Below are 11,302 nucleotides of genomic sequence, written 5' to 3'. Positions count from 1 at the left end.
CGACATGAGTGAGTGCTAAGAGAGTGAGCAAGCAGCCCTGAGATGCACTCTGGTCCAAGCCAAGAGATAGACGCCTGACCCTGAATTCTTGCAGCAGGCCTCTCAATGCTCACTAGTGAGAATCTCATTCAACACTTAAAAATAGAGTCATAGAGATGTACAGCATGGAAACAGACCATTCAGTTCAATGAATCTATGCCAACCAGATATTCTAACTTAATCTGGTCCCATTTGCCAGCACTTGGCCCATATCCCTCCAAACCCCTCCTGTTCGTATACCCATCCAGATGTCTTTTAAAATGTTGTAAATGTATCAGCGACCACCACTTCATCTGGCAGCTCATTCCATACATGCACCTGGGACGTTTTATTCGATATGTTGAGAAGCACTTCGCTAGGCACCTCACATGATGGCCTTCCTTGCCATGGCCCATGTAATTCAGAGGATAGAACCTACTGAGTTAACATCACAGTCGGCTGGTCACCTTCAGAACCAAAGGAGTATTATTTTGCATAAGGGAAAGACAGTAATCAAAGACAAACAAAAAAGCATTGAATGTGGATGCCTATGTGCAGCAGCAGCTAGTGCTGTCATAGCTGTTTACAATCATTTTATATTTGATTGTTCGGCATCTATTTTTCATTCTCTCCAAAACACTTCATAAAAGTACCAAATAACTCTCAAATTCCTGAAATAGAAGAGTAGTAGAACAAAATGGAGGATAGGTGCTATTCAAAAACAACTCGTTGGATTACTGATATAGTTCTGAGCTAATAAAATGCCTGGAAATAGATCTGGCATTAATTTAATCCCTTTCAAAATCTAATATACTGTAGCAAGTAGGCTTGACCCACATGATGAGTCATAGGTCTAAGTGAAAATAATACCAAGAGGCAATGTAATAAGACAGAATGTAATTCTTAATAAAAATAATGCTCTCTGTCACATTCAGAGTAATTTGAGATGAATTACCAAGATTCATGATCTTTATTATTCCTCTGTTGTTTCTCTATTACACACAAGGATTTTCATGGATTTTAATTTTCACCTTGTTTCCTTTTCGAAAAGCACTTGTTCGTGTTGATGTTTACTTCAGGCCAACCCCTCAGTACCTTATCTAATTGTCAGTGCATGCTATTCAACTCTGGAAGTCATCATCGTAGAATCCTACTCTTTTGATTCTTGATGTCCAAGCACATGCATTTCCCAACAAGGATTTTTGGATGGATTCTACCTGAACAAAATTCCTTAGTATTGGAATTGGATTGTACTAGAATGTAGCATTACCTTGGCTCTCTAAAAGGATTTGATTAATCCCTGCATGCAAGTCTACCAACTAAGCTTAAAAGCTGCAGGGATTTAAGATAAAGCTTGAAACATTAATTGAAAAGTTGTTTAACTGTGGAAAATGACACATACGTGTTCAAGGTGTTATGTGGGGGAGAGAAATGCTAAGTGGTATGACACACGGTTCGATTTTGCAATCGCCGTTGGTTTCTAATATGTGTTAATAATCTCAGGATATAATTGCTAAAACATCAAATAATACCAAGTAGGAGGGGCAATTGTATCGAAGAATTAATTTGGAAGCTGCCAAAGAGAATAGGGAGAAAAAAATGGCAGATGGAATTGAACAGATGTAACATGTAGGTGGGGGAAAAAATGTATTTCTTGCTTGATTTATTTCGAGGTTGAATCTCTCCTCTGAGTCAGAAACTTGTATATTCAAGTCCATTAACTGGAGTTGGAAACAAAGGGTGAAGTTTCAACCAGATGATGGAGCGCTCCTTTGGGGAAGAACCACTGCATTAATGACAGCCAGGCCTTTAAGTGGCCAGCAACAAAGGTCCTTCCCCAGGATCAAGGGATGAATTAAAGTCCTAACCCATGACTGATGTTCGCCAATCAGAGACCAGCAGCTCTTCATTGCCATCAGTGCTACTGGGGGCAGGGGCAGTGGGAACGGCCAGCAATGTACCCACCAGACACCCAACTGGGTGAAGGTGGGATGGAGGTTTCATGGAGTAAGTCTTCAGTTGAGGAGAGCACAGGAGGTAGAAAAGAGCAGGAGGGCTAACTCTTAACAAAAGACCTCCACCCCATATCACAACTTCCCCTATCCCTAGTGAAAGCCAATAAGTTTGCCTTTCTGGTTTGTTCTCATCATTGCCACTGCTTGACTATGAGCAGCGACCAGATGAGACCCATAAGTGGGTATTAATTGTGCATTTAAGAGTTTCAATCAGTTGTTGAGGAAAGAAGAATTATATGGTCCATCTCACCTCACATTTATTTTGCTCTTGTGCATTTATTGCATCACAGATGATTCAGTGTTGGCATTCCCACTTCTGACCTGTAAAGTGGTGGGAGTGAAATATTGTCCTTTGATATTAAACCAAGTACACCATTTGCCTATTCATAATATTTTGAAGATTAGGAGAGTTCTTCTTTAATATCCTGACCAACACTAGTGCGTCATATTTTCTGGTCGTTATCACACTGCAATTTGTGAGACCTTTCTGATTACAAATTGTCCTCTATATTTCCAACATTTGAAAAGGACACTCGAAAGGACATGCTCTACAGACATTTACAGAAGTTCATTCACACATTTTTCTTATGAGTGATTTGGTGGGAGATTAGGCCAGAGACGTGACTGACCCAGGACGATAGATGAAAAGATGAAGAGTGATTTTTTTTTGTTTTAAAATGAGAGGCTTACCTTTTTAAAATGTGTGTATGTTTGTGTGTGTCTATGCAGTTATGCAAATGTTTCGTTGAGGATCGAAATGCTGCGTTTTTATGCACTATGGCAAACTAGATTGGTTTTTATGGCAATCAATATTAGTTACATAGTTGACATCAGGCTAGCTTTTACTTTCACTTTTTTACTGAATTCAAATTTTACAATTTGCCTTGGTGTGATTTGCACTCATGTCCTATAGTATTAGGCAGAAGTGGGTACTGCAGATGCTGGAGATCAGAGTCAAGATTAGAGTGGTGCTGGAAAAGCACAGCAGGTCGGGCAGCATCCAAGGAACAGGAAAATCGACAGGAATTTCTGATGAAGGGCTCATGCCCGAAACATCGTTTCTTCTGCTCCTTGGATACTGCCTGACCTGCTTTTCCAGCAACACATTTTCAGCTCTGATCTCCAGCATCTGCAGTCCTCACTTTCTCCCCAGAGTATTAGCCTGGGGTTCAGGATTACTCATGCAGCAACCTTAACACTACACCAGTATCTCCCCCAGATGTGCTACAAATTATGTGGATAACCAATTTAAAATTGTCAGCCAGACTTTTAGTGTGGCTCTCTTGTGTATACTGAAAGCTACATGCTTCAGTGCACAAGGTCCTGTTCTTTTAAAAATGGAAAGGACAAATATTGCACCTGTTTCAAAATACAAAATTTGCAACTCCCACTCTCTAGCTCATTTCTCAAGGCAATATTGATCAGAGTCAACCTGCCTAGTTTAAATTTAAACAAATCTTGATCATTAATCATTCTGAAGAAGGATTAAACAGTTTTCAAAATGTTAAACAAGCACAGACAATGCTGGAGAAACTCAGTAAGACTGATGCATCTGTGGAGAGAGAAACAGAGTTAACATTTTGAGTCTAATATACCACTTCATCAGAACTGAAAGGTGTTGGAAGATAGGTTATATTTAAACTTTTGGCAGAGGAGGAGCTAGATGCCCAGTGCACAAAACAAAGATGTTATTTGTCAAAAAGAAAAAAAAGACATAAAATAGGTGCAAAGTAATTTAAAACAGGGAAAGAATTGGTCCTCCCTGTTACTATTTCTCTATCCACAGATGCTGCCAGACCTGCTGAGTTTCATCAGCATTCTCTATATTTGTTGGCAGTTAACTGTCAGTCATCATTAAGCTGGTGCATTTCTCTGTGGTAACACTTCTACCAATCAGGGTCCACTTGCCAACCAACCAGCACTCTCTCCTCATTGAGTCTAAAATGTTGTCCCATTTTATATTGGTGTTTTTATCCACTATCCTGAAGAATACAAAATGAAAAGTGGTGAGAAAATGTATCTTTTCTTCTCAGCTGCACTCAAGTACTGACTATGTTGTGTTCAAGATTATAATGCTTGAGATTGAGGGCATTCAAAACACAGTGTAAACCGAGCCTGTTTGAAAATAAATGATTTGTCCCGATGGCTCAGTGGGTTCATTCAGTTATAAAGCCTTTATGCTTGGGAAAGACGATTAAGCTGGTACTCCTGCTTTGAAACACAGTCCAGCAAACTCTGCTGGAAGACGATGGAAACACAGGTGGTAAAAACAAGATTCAACTTGACTGCTGCATCCCACAATATCAAATCTGTTGCCAGCACTCACTCGATTCTCTTCTGAATCATATCTCAGTATGAACTAATAACCTTTGGAAAGGAGGTGAGGGAGAACATTTGGCAGGGAAAGAGGTCTTGCGTTGCTGCATTCATGCTTTTCTTGTGAAAACAGAAGGATTTACTATGGAGTTGAAGGTGGATGTTTTGCTTGCAGTCTCATTTGTGACAACTGTGTCAATCTAGTTCATTTACTAAAATGTCAAATTGACATCCTTACTGGTGAAACGAATTTAAATGAAACGTCAGCTGCCAAGAGGATTCTCTCATGCCTATGAGATTCTAATTAGTCAGGCACTAACATAATGTGGAAACCTATGTCTGACTAAAAATCATTCCTGGTAGATTTTATTGCCTAATTTCCTTAATTTAGGAGAAACCTCTGTCATGCAACAGTTTTATTAATGGGAAGCAGTACTCATTATAAGTTTAAATGGCATTGGTTTTATCCATGCTCTTTAATAGCAGTGAAGTTGCTTCAAATGTCTTTTTCAGGGGAGTTAAAATTAATTTTAGCTATATTTTTCAAAACTGTACATCCATTTACCACACCATTAGACAATTTAATTATAATGTTTAACGGAGGAGTATGTTGAATGGCAGGCATTTAAATCAACATTGAGGAGCATGGGTCAGACCTACTAGCATTTGAAACAATGTAGTGAGAATGGACTGCCATTATTTGACACACTGTGATGGCTTGTTGAGGCAATTTAAATTTTGGGGCTTTATTTTCAGAGAACCAGATTACTAAAATTGCTAAATATGAATCTGCAAATCACCTTCCTTCAAAGGCTAACCTTTTCTCATTCTGGGTCATTCTCTTGACAAACTGGATTTACAAATTTCACACAAAAAGCTTCAGTCATTTCATAAAAACCATAAAGTCGTTACAGCACAGCTGGAGTTCATTTGTCTTGTCAGCTCTGTGCTGGTTGTCTATAATAGCAACTCAGCAAGACCCTCTGTTTAAGGCCTCATTCTGGTTGGATTTTTTTCCTCAACATTTCATTAAACAGCCATGTGTATCCTACTATATAACACAAACAGCCTTTTCCTGATTCCAGTACTGTCATAAGTAACATTCTCAAAGAAAATAAATATGATACTTGCATCCAATGATTTTAATCTTGAGTTGCACTAATTGTTTGCTGGAGACTAATCATTAATTTCTTGAAATTCCAGTGCAGTCTGGAGTAGTGACACCCCTGCCTCAGAGATTCGGACACAGCTTCACAGTTGTGGCCCATTCACCAGTGCTCCATACAGATAGTTTTTCTTCAGCAAGGAACCCAGATATTATGCTTTGGCTGTTATCTCTGCCATTGAAGTATCAGTTCAGGATTATTCATGCACTTTCCTGTGAGAGTAACTAAGCAGAGATCAGAAAAAGATTCTTCACTGATTGATCTAGCCATTAATAGCCCAAGAACAAAAAAATCCATTAGTATTGCATCTCAATTGTGTCCTCCATGCAATTAACTGCCAGCTGCAAATGTGTTGCTGGTATCAGCACAGCAGGTTAGGCAGCATCTCAGGAATAGAGAATTTGACGTTTCGAGCATAAGCCCTTCCAGGCAGACCACTTATTGAATATGAGGTCTTCATGATCTCAGTAGATTTTCTATATTTGTGGAATACGATCTTTATTTATATTAGCACCTAGACCAGGTACCACTCTGGTAAATCAATGCTGCACTTCAGTCTAGGCCAATATAACTTCCTTAAAGTGTGGCACTCAGAATTGCTCACAGTCATCCAGATGTGATCTAACCATGGCTTTTAACAGCTAAAACTCATTTCTACTCCTATGTATTCTATAACCCTACATGTAAGGGTCAGCATTTCATTAGCATTTTTTAATTACTTTCTACAGCAAGTTATTATATTTTAATAAAATCAATGTACCAAGACCCATAAATTCTTTTGGACCGTAACTAGTCCTACAGTTCCACATTTTGAAAGCACCCACATCTATACTTTTAAGTCAAAAAGGGCTGACCTCACATTTGCTTTCTTTGGAATCCATTTGCCATAGTTTTGCTGCTTCAGCACGGGCTTCATGGGAAAATTTTCCTATCCTCTATTTCAGTTTTTTCTATAAAATGTTCAATGATGTCAATAAAGAATAAATCCAAGCTCACTTTTGTTGACAAGTTGAAAATTTCTACTGCGTTCAGTCACCCTATCTTTAATTAGCAATTTCCCATCAACATGTGTTAGAAAACTGATCTATAATGTCCTGGAGTCCTCTTCTCACACTTCTTCAAAAGTAAGGTGGTATGCAAAATGTTCCAAACTTCAAAATCCATTTCTGAATCGAGAGAACTTTGGAAGATTATAGTTAGGCCACCTGCAATTTTCTTATGTAAATCCTAGGACAGAAAGCATTTATTCTGGCAAGCTGTCACTGTTGAGTGCCATACTAATTTCTCCATGAGGGGCTTATGCCCGAAACGTCGAATTTCCTGTTCCTTGGATGCTGCCTGACCTGCTGCACTTTTCCAGCAACACATTTTCAGAGCTAATTTCTCCATGACTCTTGTTATATCTCTTGTGTTAACTTTGTGAATTCCTGTCTCTAATGTAGTATTAATTTTGTTGGGATACCAGCCATGATTGAACAGATTCAATGGACCAAGTGGCCTAATTTCTGCTCCCATGTATTATGGTCTCTTTCTTTTCTGTAAGTACTGACTCAAGGAAATATTCAGCATGGCTGCAATTTCCTTATGTCCTTTTCTTTTATTTACTCATGGGATGTAGACATTGTTTGCTGGCCAGCATCTGTTTATTGCCCAACACAAGTTGCACTTGAGAGGTGGTGTTAAGCTGTCTATTCAATACCTGCAGCCCAGGTGTTGTAGGTTGATCCACAATGCCCTTAGGGAGGGAATTCCATGATTTTGACCCAGCCACAGTGAAGGAATGGTGATGTATTTCCAAGTCAAGATGGTGAGTGGCTCATAGGGGAATTGCAGGTGGTGGTGTTACCATTTACTATTGGTAACATTAACCAAACTATGTTAAAATCCATGAAGAACTCTGGTGTGTGTAAAGGTTTAATCATTTACTATAAAATGATGCTATTTGTCAACATGTCCTATCTTTGTCTAGTTATAATGTGGCAAATGGTGTTTATTAGATAATCTTTTCTTTCCATGCAACACTAAATCTTCCTTGTTTGTTATACCATTAATGAGAAAATATAGATATCAGTATCCTGAACATTTTCCTTCCTTATCTCTTACAATTGAATCCATAACCAACTGTTTTCACGAAGGTGACTCCCTTAGTCTCCTAACTAATTAGCTGTAAGCCCACAATATTTCTTAGTGTTTAGCTGCAAACTCTTATTGAGATTTTTTAGATTAGATTAGATTACTTACAGTGTGGAAACAGGCCCTTCGGCCCAACAAGTCCACACCGACCCGCCGAAGCGTAACCCATCCAGATCAATTCTCCTACATTTACCCCTTCACCTAACACACTGGCAATTTAGCATGACTAATTCACCTAACCTGCACATTTTTGGATTGTGGGAGGAAACCGGAGCACCCGGAGGAAACCCATGCAGACACGGGGAGAATGTGCAAACTCCACACAGAGAGTCGCCTGAGGCGGGAAATGAACCCGGGTCTCTGGCACTGTGAGGAATTTCTGCTATTCCCAGGCTTGGTTTTGTACTTTTTGTAGCACCTGCAGAATTAGTCTTTAATATATATGTTTTGTTTGCAGAAAGGATAAATTTACAATGGCTATTCCATTTTGTAGACTAAAACTAACACAGACAATTTCATGAAACGATATACATGTACTTCTTAGTTTAAATACACAGTGCTCCCATATCTGCCAAGTATCATCAAAACAAGTGTCATCAAAATAGATAAGAAAGGTGTGATTTTCAGCAGAACTTTGTTCAATATTTTTCACATTAACTTTTATTGAGACAAAAAATGTGAGGTAATTCTGCCACTTTATAAATAATTGGTATGACAGTACTCAGCAATTTGCACATTTGGTTTCCACAGTACAGAACAGATGCTATAAAGGTATAAGAGAGAGCAACCACAATGATTGAGGGGACATAAGGTTTGCATTGCAGCAAGCGATTATGTAATTTGAGAATGCTACCATTGGAAAATAGAAAATTGAGAGGTGATATAATTATGTATGGATTCTAAAGGGACTGGACACTATAGACCTTAAATGTTGCTTCATTTTCTCCAGAAGCAGATGTTGTGGGTTTGAAGCAGGTGGGGGAGTGGCTGGTTCAAAATAAATTTAATAGTAACAGAGGTAGAACCAAATTACTGATTTATTGAAATACAGACCTGATAACTTCTTTCAGAAAGAATTACTTTGGATACAATAAATGAGTAATTTGTAACATCGCCTGTGAAAGCATGCTAGATATTTTCTAATCAACCTGTTCAGATGTGTTACAAAATATCTATTGGAACCAGTGGGGCTTGAACCTAACAGAGGATGGGACACTACCACTTCACCACAATTGAATTGAATTGAATTGAATTTTTTGTCACAAGTACCGAGGTACAGTGGAAAGCTTTGTCAAACGAGCAGTATAGGCTGATCACAGAGTTAAATAGCATAGATAAGTAAATAATAGGTAAACAGTGGCAAAAACCAAAACACAGGTGCAGGCGAATGCTAAAAGTTTGTCAGTCCATTTATTATTCTAACAACAGTCGGGTAGAAACTGTTTCAAAACCAACTGGCTTCTGTATCTTCTGCCCAATGATAGAGTTTGTAGAATAACATTGCCAGGGTTGGATGGATCTTTGAGAATGCTGGCAGCCTTGACAGGGGGCTTATATGGATTCTATAGATGGGATGTTGGCCTTTGTGATTGTACGGGCCGAGTTCACCACTCTCTGCCAGCATCTCCAATCTTGAATGGTACAGTTGGCATACCAGGTAGTGATACATCCACACAGATCTATGTATGAAAGTGCGGCATACTTGGGAGAGATGGGTGATTTTAGATCAATGGTTCTGAACGTTGGCACCACTGAAGTTTTCTTCAGCTTGCGTCCGACTCTGTTGCAGACTAATTAATCAAAATTGATTGTTATGATGGATCAGCAACTCTAAGATCATGCCACTAACAGACTGGCATGTGAATTAGTTGAACTTTGACTTGTTTGATCCAGAACCTCCTATGTTTTGTTTCCTTTAAGGAAAGAATAAAAGAACAAACTACAAGCAGTTTCTGTTTGTTATTCTGTTATTCACAATTTTATGTTGCAAAAACAATTTTTTTTTCAAACAATCCTTCAAGGGCAAATAGCCTTATGCTACCAATAGGATAGGTAAGTGTGGGTGGCACAGTGGTTCAGTCGTTAGCACTGCTGCCTTACAGCGCCAGGGACCCAGGCTTGATTTCAGCCTTGGCCACCCCTACCTGTGTGGAGTTTGCACATTCTCCCTGTGTCTGCGTGGGTTTCCTCTGGGTGCTCCAGTTTCCTCCCACAGTCCAAAGGTGTGCTAGTTGGCCGGATTGGCGATTACTAATTTCCCATAGTATCTGGGGATGTTCAGGCTAAGTGGATTAGCCATGGGAAATGCAACGTTACAGGGATGGGATGGGGTAAGTCTGGGGGGGATGCTCTTCAGATGGTCAGTGTGTTCTTGACAGGCTGAAGGGCCTGCTTCCACACTGTAAGGGTTCTATGATTCGAAGTTCTACTTAATGGTGACTTGGACTTCCACTTTTGGGGAAAAGGGGGATACTTAATACCAACCTATCATCTCTCTTCATGATTAGGAACTTACTGAATGGCCATTGGACTCTATTTTCACATTGCACAGGAAGGTAGCCTGTCAGGCTATTGGTGAGCTGACAATAATGTAACTCTATTGATGACTGGCAGCACCTTCAATACTTATTCATCATGGAGGTCATCAATGGGTGTGGTACACTAGGAGTTCAGGTTAAAGTCATGAATCACCACACGCTTACACTTTTCCCTTATGATTGAAAGCAAAGTGAATATGGAGGGCAAAGTAATGTTGCACAACACCCTAAGAGAGTAACTATCCCAGAATGTTCAGCATTCAGACAACCAACAAGACAAACAGCATTCCTTTATATTAGGCAAACAGATAACAGCCATTGTATTTTGTAGTACATTTAGCTGCTTTACCTAACATGCAGTGTATGCATTCAGTCATAAGTTGACAGGGATCAGTCTAAATTCTTATAATTCCAAGATATTCTGTTAAACTAAGCACTTCAAACCCAGTTTGGAGGAAATATTAATGTTCTTACATGGAAGGGATGAACTCAATGTGTGCACTAAAGTCCTTTCAGAAGGAAATCATCCACATTTACTGGCTTATGTGTGAATGCAGACTCACAGCAACGCAGTTCCCTCTTAAGTAATACATGAAAAGGCCGTGCTAACCACTGAGTTATATTCATACTCTACAAAGTCTGATCAAAGGAATGGAATTGGATGGACTACTCAATAGCATTAGATGCACGATGGCACACAGAGTCCATGTCGGCCTAGAAAAACCTCCTTCCTAACATTTGAGGCCTGTGCCAGAATTGGGAGCGTTGTCTCACAGACTAGTCAATTAGTCAGCTGACATAGTCATTCTCATGTGTAAGACTGACCCCACCAGAGGTAGTGGTGTTGTAGCATACAGTAAGAAGGAAGTTGCTTTGGGAGTCCTCAATGTTGACTCCGGTATCCATGAAGTCTCGTGGCATCAGATCAAACATGGGTGAAGAAATTTCCTGGTGATTACTACATGTCACCTCCCAATGATGAATCAGTAATTCTCCATAAACAACATTTAGGGGAAGCAATGAGGTTGAAAAGGAATCAAAATGTCTTTTGGACAAGGCCTTCAATAACTATCACCAAGAGGGTCTCATAGCAACACTAGTGACCAAGGTGCTTGAG

The sequence above is a fragment of the Hemiscyllium ocellatum genome, chromosome 8, assembly GCF_020745735.1.
Source record: "Hemiscyllium ocellatum isolate sHemOce1 chromosome 8, sHemOce1.pat.X.cur, whole genome shotgun sequence".
In the NCBI taxonomy this organism is placed as follows: Eukaryota; Metazoa; Chordata; class Chondrichthyes; order Orectolobiformes; family Hemiscylliidae; genus Hemiscyllium; species Hemiscyllium ocellatum.
The sequence above is the reverse complement of the archived record's forward strand: the minus strand, read 5'-3'. Positions refer to the sequence as shown.